The following is a 7,946-nucleotide window of genomic DNA, read 5'->3' on the forward strand; positions in this document are numbered from 1 at the left end:
ATATTCTGGAAAACAAGAACATTTATGTGAAAAGCAAAAAGATTTTTCAAATATCATGAACATTTTTTGAAAACTATGAACATTTTTTTAGAAACATGGCGTATGACATTTATTTAAACAACATATATTTCTAATAATATCAAATAGGTTTTCTTTTTTGCATACAAATAAGTTGTGTTACATTTTTATTTTTATTATATACTACATATAATAATATGATGCAGTAGGAAATATCATTTATATTTCATCATATATATTTCATCATGGTATACTTGTAAGTATTGATTTGTAAGTAAACAAAATTATAAACGTGGTTCATAAAAATAAATATTTTTATGCTTGTTACATATATTAAGGGTATCACAAAAAAAACATAGATGAAACAAATAAACTTTGTTAATGTTGGGTTGTTTGTTTTAGTTTTTGTTTGTCAATTTTCCATAGCCTATCATTTAATTTAAAATAGTTTAAGCATTTTCAAATGCCTACTAACTTATATGAACATTGTAGATTGTTGTTTTCCCCGAATTGTTCTGTTTGTATAATGATTTAAGCAGCATTTTTTTCTAATATAACCAAATGCTTTTATTATTATCAGATAAAACAGTTGTTTTAGTTTCAGATACAGTTCTATTATATATTATGTATAGTTTTATGATGTAGTAAAAAATATTAAATATATTTTAGCATAGATATAAATTGATGGGTTCCGACATACGCACTGATGCAACGATGACAGACCGCACTGAAACACCGCGAGAAGAGGTGCATATAGCTAACCTTACTATGTATCTATATTATATACGATACAATGAATGGTGTTTTTATATTTTTGTTTTTTCAGAATATAGTATACATGGATATGGACTCTGGAGATTCACGAAAAGAATCCATTGAGGGTTCAGATGTAATGTCGCTGCAAGGGGCCGGAAATACACAACATAATCACGTCGAAGAGGTTATATCTCATAATAAACCAAAAAGGATGCTAATTTACATGTTATCCCACAAGGTATTTTTTTATATTATTATCAACATTTTTTGTGATATTGTCTTTTGTATTCAACTCTTTTGGCTTTTATTGTTTACTAAGCTGTCTCACTTTTTTATGAATTTCATAGACTATGTTTGTACCCCTAGAGATATTACAGTCATCGAATCAATCAAGTCTGCCCCTAAGAATACCCAGTTTGTGGACATTGGAGATGCCTTGTTAGCAAAAGACGATTTGGAATGCCTTATAAAAAATGACATGTTCTTACATGACGGTGTAAGACCAATTGCACAATCTTTGTAATTAATTGATTATATATAATACCATAATTTATAAATATAATCTAAATAGTGTTTGCAGGTGATAAATGCTTACATATATCGCATGCTTGCTCACGAGCATCTACAAGACAGGGCGGGTGAAAAGATACACATTATTAGCACGTTTGTATCGGGCCAGATAAAAGAAGACGGGGAAAGAGACATAGACCCATCAAAATATCGTCGCATCGTGCGTCATGTTAATAGTTATCTACAACAAGATATGGTTAGTTTTTGTCTCGTAATCCATGCATATAATTATGGATTGTTTTTATTTAGTTCATATGTTTAATGATTTATTAATAACTGTATCTAATTGTGACGGTGACTTGTATCTTATTTACACCAGTTATTCATTCCGATTAATATGCCGGGCTACCATTGGTATCTAGCAGTTGCCAACGCCAAAAAACGAGAGATCCAAGTATTGGACTCACTTGGTGAGAATGTCAAACGCAATGACCTTGCTACTACGGTAACTATCTATTTATTTTCTCATCTTAGCATTTATTTTGTTTGACTTCATCCTTAACATTCCTCATATATATATATATATATATATATATATATATATATATATATATATATATATATATATATATATATATATATATATATATATATATAAAAGTTATTAGGGCTCGAGAAATGGCTGAAACTTGCAGAGCATAGTCCGGAGTTTATCAAAGGTCATAAGTGGCCTGATCTCAGTGTTACAACATGGACGGTTGTAGAGCAAATCAGGAGGCAATACAAACCGATGGGTAAGCACTTGTTTCAATAGTTTGTTTTTAGATTCATCTGTGTGATATTCTAAAGCATTATTTTATAATAATATAGCGTATCATGTGGATTGTTTATGCTAAATTATATGGAATACTGGACACCACATGGACTGTCAGACCAGTTTACGCAGGTATTTTAGTGTTATACATTATCTCATAATATTTTATCAAAATATCTTATAAATTGTTTTCATATTTTTTTGTAGGAGGATATGAAACATTTTCGACAAAAATTAGCAATTATTTTGCTCGATTCAGAGCTTAATAAGTTAAAAGGATGTCCCATGTACCATCAACCTCTCAAGGAAGAAACTTTAGCTAATTCTGATCTTGAGGTCCTGGATAATCCAGATGACGTGGTCGAAGAGAAACGTCCCGCCCCAATCACTATCATTCCCACGGACCAACGTGAAATACTTGTCGGCCTCTGCAACTACATCATGTCGATCAATGATGTTGGATGTTTGGAGTAAGTATCATGTATCAATATTTAATGTGCGGATGTATATTATTGTTCTTCTTACCATCCAAATTACTGAAAGGTATGAGTCCGGAGCTCCACACCCGATCCAATGAGCTTAAGTCTTAAGAAACTTCAGTGCATACTTAACATGGAGCAGCCCATGGACAATGATTGCTTCAACACCGCCGTGCTTATGCTGGCATGTGATAAGGGAGTATTGTTCACAGACCCTCCTATACACTACATGGATCTACGATTTTGTGTAAGTTACCGTAACTCTTCATTCTAGGTGCCATTAGTATCAACATGTTGAAACAATATTTTTTTTCTTTTACTTAGTCCATGCTGCTAGAGTCAACACGAGGTCAGAAGTTTTGTGAGAAGGAAACTATCCAGACGTTGGCAACATTATTTGATAGCTGGCCTGGGATGGAGACCGACATCTCATCTTGCAATAAGGAAAATAAAATATTTTGACCATTGTTATCATGGTTTGTTTCTGTTTCTAATAGCTCCACTTGTAGATTTATCTTCCCTATGCATCCATCGGTCGATACATCCCGTACATCATCGACAAAGAGGCACGCCGTCTATATATTATGGATCCTATTCAATCATCACAATCATCAGAGGATAAAAACTTGAGGCATTCACTGAAATTAAAATGTTTTTCAAGGGATTTCAAAGAAGCACTCGAAATAAAGCTGCCTGGGTGGAATTCTGATATATCTAAATGGCATCGTTTATTTCCGGCCGGTGTTCCAACGAGTATAGACGGGCAATGAATTCAAAACAATAATATTTACTTTTGTTATCATTATATTATTTATAATATTAATTGAAAGTTTTCCAGGAATGTGTCTGGCTATTTTGTTTTTCATTTTATGCTCTGGTGGAACGGTACAGAATTGGTCAAGCCGGTTTGCGCGGTGAGTATTGTGGGTAATATGTTTTAAGACCTTCTCCGTGAATTTTTCATACTAACTACATTTATTTTTTCTGCAGGATGGGTATGAATTGAGGAAGCATTTTTTATTATACTTGCTAATACATCGCGGGAATGAAGCTAGAGGAAACTTTCCTGATATTGTGAAAGAATTTCTTAAGCGCATCATGTAGATATTAATATTTTTGTAATATATGTTAAGTTGTAACATCACTCAGCTTGTTACATTCCAATAATGGACTTCAGTTTGTGTTATATTGTTTGTATGTGTGGATTTGAACATGTCACTCTGGTAAACTATTTCAAGAGCCCGTGGCAACGCACGGGCACTCTACTAGTTAGCTTCAGATTTGGTTGGTCCTTTGTTCGTTGAAATGCACAAGTCAGATTTCTTCTTGGATGTCTATGTGTGCATTCTCTTAATTCTTCGATTCATGAAAGAAAAGTACTACTGAAAATGTGCATGTTATGACTGGCCAATACACTGAGAAATAATAATGGTGTGCTTAAGGATCGATTAGTTAGCTACATATCAGATAAACACATTTTGTGCATCATGTATTTTCTCCCCCCACACTAAAAGTTTCTACAAGTTTCCATTGCAAAATATCAAAACGGTGTATTGTAGTATGTGTTCTCCCTTTTTGCCAAGGAAAACAAATTTCAGTTTTATTTTATTCTTTTTTAGAAACATTAGTATACACTGTGTACTACTAATCTACAGTCCCAAATATGACCGATCACACTTTCCTTTGCTTAGTTTAACCATCTACCCCATCACGTGTTCTCGCACCGATTGAAACCTGTTAGACCGAAGAAAAACCATGTCCTGCCATACTACCCCAATACTTTTTCTATTGCTAACAAATAGATCACTAGATGCAAATCTAATTAAAGTTCATGATTCATGTCTTCAATATTTAAGATTAAGAAAATTCTATATAGACGGGCGCGGCAACGCGCGCCATCAATGATCTAGTAGTATAGGTAAAGATAAAGATGAATAAAAGGTCAGGTAAACACTTGTTTATACTTGGATAAGACACTTTGTAATTTCAGAGAGTTAATTAAAAATGATGACACCTTTACATAGCTTTAAAGACCATGTAGGTGAATTTTACTCGCCATGTTTTATCTACGTGCATAGCTTTAAAGACCATTAAAGACCATTAAAAATATGACACCTTTACATAGCTTTAAAGACCAAGAGCTAATTTCTAACTGACACCACTAGAGGCTATAACTGTGTGCATGGCGGCTGCCATAACACGTGAGAATTTGGAATATGATCACTAACACGCAAAGGTTAGAGGCTGGGATAGTAACAAAGCTGCAATACAGCTAGCTCAACTTTGTCTCTTTCCTTTTTCCCCTCTTTTTCTTTGTGCCTTTGATTGGCGCTCAATCAGAATTCTAGCTAAATCTTGAAATTTAAGTTCTACTAGTACATCACAACTAGAGTGCACACTACTAGGAAAAGGCCTACTAATGGCGCACCGGTTTTGCCTACTAATGGCGCACTACCAGTGTGCCATTAGTATCACGCCACTAGTATTTTTTACTAATGGCGCACCACTGGTGCGCCATTAGTATCTGGTATACTAATGGCGCACCATGCATGCATCCATCCATGCAAGCTTCCGTGAATTAAATCAAATCTGCAAAATGATAAACAAGAAGTTAGAAGAAGAAGAAGAAGAAGACTAGAAGAATACTAGAAGAAGAACACTGCCTGCGAAACCCGCTGCCGGCCTGTCGCAGCTTCACATTATTTGGCGGATTTTCACCCATCAGCATGTTCAAAAAACTGTCAGGCAGCCTCTGCAGTTTGGGACAATGAGTGATCTAGCAAACAACAGATATCATAATGAGATGGGTGAAGGGGAGATCTCTCGTTTTATATACCTGCGTCATGGATGATACTGAAGTCTCAAGTATGATAGTGAAGAACTCGGAAGCATCCGACTCGTACTGCGGTGTCGCAGAGCGGTGGTGGCTGCTTCCCGCCATCTCTGATAAGCAGCAGAAGAGACCAATTAGTACCCTTGCAACAGATCATAAAACATGCATGATAACAGGCATTAGTCGCAAGTACCCCATATGTCCTATTTTTAGCAAAGTCATGCTAAAATTTCAGCATGACCTTTGCTGAAAATAGGACATATGGAGTACCCGAATTTGCCAGAACGGAAGTTAATCGACATTCCGGCAAACTCAAGGGCCTCTCGGGGTACCTGCAAAATCATTATCCCAGGTGGACAAGGCAATGTGCTACTTGCTTAAATCTCTGTCCAATATTCACAAGACAAACAACAGGTGGCAAAGCCCAGTGTTAAAAAAAAGGCCTCCATCACAACATGGAAAATACGTTGGCCTCTGAAGAGGTGAAACAATATATGCATCTCCAGGCAGTATCATTCAACATTTTGGACAAACCACTACAAGCAATACTGGATCAGATACAAGAAGAATGTGAGAAAATGCAGACAAATACTAATAGATTGAGGTGTTTAACTTGTGGTGCTCTCTGTGCTATACAGACATGTATTCTTGACAAACTAGTACAAGCAATGGTGGATCAGATATAGAAGCAATATGATATAATATAAATAAATGCACCCAATAGAAAAAGTACCCATCAATGAGCCTTGTCAAAATGGATTGTTTGACGCATAAAACCCAACTCAGTGCATAAGCAACCAGTGTCCCTTGCCATCATAGAAAAAAGATAGAACCATACAAAGAATTGAACAGTTTATCATAACAGCGGAACACTGATGGTCTGGTATGGCAAGCATGCAAGCTGTAAAGTGACAACACTATAACTGTGAAAAGAGCATAGTCCAGCCAAACGTATCACACAAATTCCACTGAAATATAACATAAGCCACACAAAACAAGTAATGAAACCTCCACCAAGAACAGAGCCATACTATAGCAGCAAGACTGTAGTAAGAAAGAACCAATTCCCAAGTCCCAAAATTACTCATGGTACAAAGGCACATGCAAATCCTTATGCAAGAAGTGTAGATTACAAAAGCTAGACACTCATCACTATAGTAGTCTACAGCAACTGCAGAATCACCAACACTGAAAGTCAAATCTATGGGTACCATGAAAAGAAGTTAACATGGACAGCAAGGAGCTGACACAAAACGAATATAGCCTAATTTAGCTAAGAAAACCCTCAGGTTGTAGTAGCAGATACTGCTCTAAAACATGTTATCCTTTTTGCACGCTAGGTTTAGTTAGTGTTACCTGCCAAGTGCACATGTGACAGTAGTTCTAGCAAGCAATGTTGCTGAAGAGTATAGCATGTAAATTGGATCTTGGGCTATAAGTTTAGTGAACTACAGGCTACTGGGCTTCATGGCTATGAATATCTCACAGAGATTTTAATCTCTTCGTTAGCTCTAGAAAACTGTTAGGTATTTGTCTGTTATTTGTTGCATATCTTACATTTGGTCGGAGAGCGCAAGGCTAATGTGACAATTGCCACAACCAACCTCTGTTTCCCTGATGCTTCTTACATGGCTGATGCATCAATGTGCCTGGGCATACAAAGATTAGTATATAGTGAAGGACACTGTGCATGCTGGATCTCCTTTTTGTTAAACAATTCGGTAAACTAACTATGATCAATTTAACTGCATATCGAATTAACCAACTTATGATGACAAACTGAAGCAAGCTATAATCTACTACAATTATCACAAGATAGCAGAAGAACTCATCTAGCAATGCTAGTTGCTAGTAACCAAAGAACCTTCAAACGTGACTGGCTCATGGTTTTTTCGTTGTTATTAGATCAAAGCATTTAAAAATTGATGATTTGTTCTAACTACAGGCCTGTACCACTTCTACACATTGCGTAGCTGCACATTCAGAACAAAAAAAACACAGAAATTGCAACAAAATGTCACCTGTCAGGCTGTCACTTGAATTACAAGAGGCAGGTATGTCCAAGGAAAAGATGTTGAGGATGTAGATCTGCTCGCTGGAGAGGAGGGCCGAGGGTTTGCTGCTTCAGGGGCGTGTGGAGGGGGCAGACCCGCGGCTTGGTGCTCGGTGACGCTTGCGGGGAGGCCTGCTCGAGGAGGAAGCGCGCGAGGATGGTGGCTGCTGGTGGAGTGGCTCGGCGACGACGGTGGTGCTTCCTGTCAAATGGTGTGGTGGGCTCGCCGGAGATGGACGGGCCCTGCACAGCGATCGAGACTCAGAGCAAAGGTTGAGGGCAAGAGGAAGAAGAAGAAGAAGGAAGTGGAGGGGAGGGGCTCACCTGCAGTCGAGGGCGTACACGGCGCCGGCCGGCCGCCTTGGACCCGGAGGAAGCCGCGGTCGTGCCGGATCCCTAGGGCTCGGGGCCGGCACAAGACCACGCCGGATCCCTACAGGCGGTCGTCGTCTCCTCCTCCTCCTCGTCCTCCTCCTAGTCCTC

The sequence above is a fragment of the Triticum aestivum genome, chromosome 3B (genome assembly GCF_018294505.1).
Source record: "Triticum aestivum cultivar Chinese Spring chromosome 3B, IWGSC CS RefSeq v2.1, whole genome shotgun sequence".
In the NCBI taxonomy this organism is placed as follows: domain Eukaryota; kingdom Viridiplantae; phylum Streptophyta; class Magnoliopsida; order Poales; family Poaceae; genus Triticum; species Triticum aestivum.